Genomic DNA, 1,017 nt, shown 5'->3' on the forward strand with positions numbered 1-1,017 from the left:
GTCAACACGGCTCTCTGGCAGGAGAAGCCCGCCGCTCCCGAGGAAGCGCCCCCGGCTTGCCCTGAACGCCGTAAGGGAGGGCGGCAGGTCACCGGGGCGAAACCGGAGCGGTGGCCGGTCTCCTGGAACTCTCCCCCGGCCTGGCCCGCCGGGCCGCTCCCGGCCGGAGCTCCCACGTTAACCGCTCCCAACGCAACCGAGCAGAAGTTTTCCAAGTCCCACGGCGGACACCAGGTCCTCCCGGTTCCCCGTCAGGAGAGCCCCGCCACTCCTGGGGAAGCAAGCACCGCTGCCTGCCCGACCTCCGAGCCCATCACCGGGGGGGGGGGCGGGAGCCGGAATCGCGGGCCAGAGCCTGGAACTCTCGCACGGCCAGGCCCGCCGGATCGGGGCACGCTGCCTCCACGCTCGGTTGACAAGGCAGCGCGGCACGGTTCTTTTGCCCCGGAGGTTCCTCTGACCGACTTTCTGGAACCGAACATGGGCATTTAGGGTCCTGAAAACCGAGTCCCCCAAAATCTCCGCGAACCTTTCTTGGCAATATTGTAGATGCGGCACCCGGCCCAGCCACCGGGGCCAACCGCCGAAAGTGTCCGCCCTCCTGGAGCGAAGGCCCGGGCAAGGCCCGTTTGAAAAACCTCATACGGACTTCCGGAGCGCGAGCCCGGGCGCCAGGTCGACCCAGGGCCGACCTCCCGGGCCCCAGAGAGGCACGTCTCCGCCGCGGAAGCCGCCTGATGCCCGCGCCGAAGGCCCCCGGGCCCGCCCGGCCTCCGCGCAGGGCACCGGGGAGAAGTAGGAATCGTGGCCGGGCTCCTGGAACTCCTGCCCGGCCTGCCCCGCGGAAGCATGCCGGGTTCTCCCGCCGCGCCGTGCAGGTTCTTCCGCCCCTCGCCGGGGTAGCCGGGCTCCAACCGCTGGGCCCCGCAGCGTGGAAGGGCCCCTGCGAGTCGCCCCCCGGCCTGCACGCCCGCCGTGCAGTCGACCGGGTCGAAGCCGGAATCGCGGCCGGGTTCC

The sequence above is a fragment of the Alligator mississippiensis genome, unplaced genomic scaffold (assembly GCF_030867095.1).
Source record: "Alligator mississippiensis isolate rAllMis1 unplaced genomic scaffold, rAllMis1 scaffold_19, whole genome shotgun sequence".
Lineage (NCBI taxonomy): Eukaryota > Metazoa > Chordata > Crocodylia > Alligatoridae > Alligator > Alligator mississippiensis.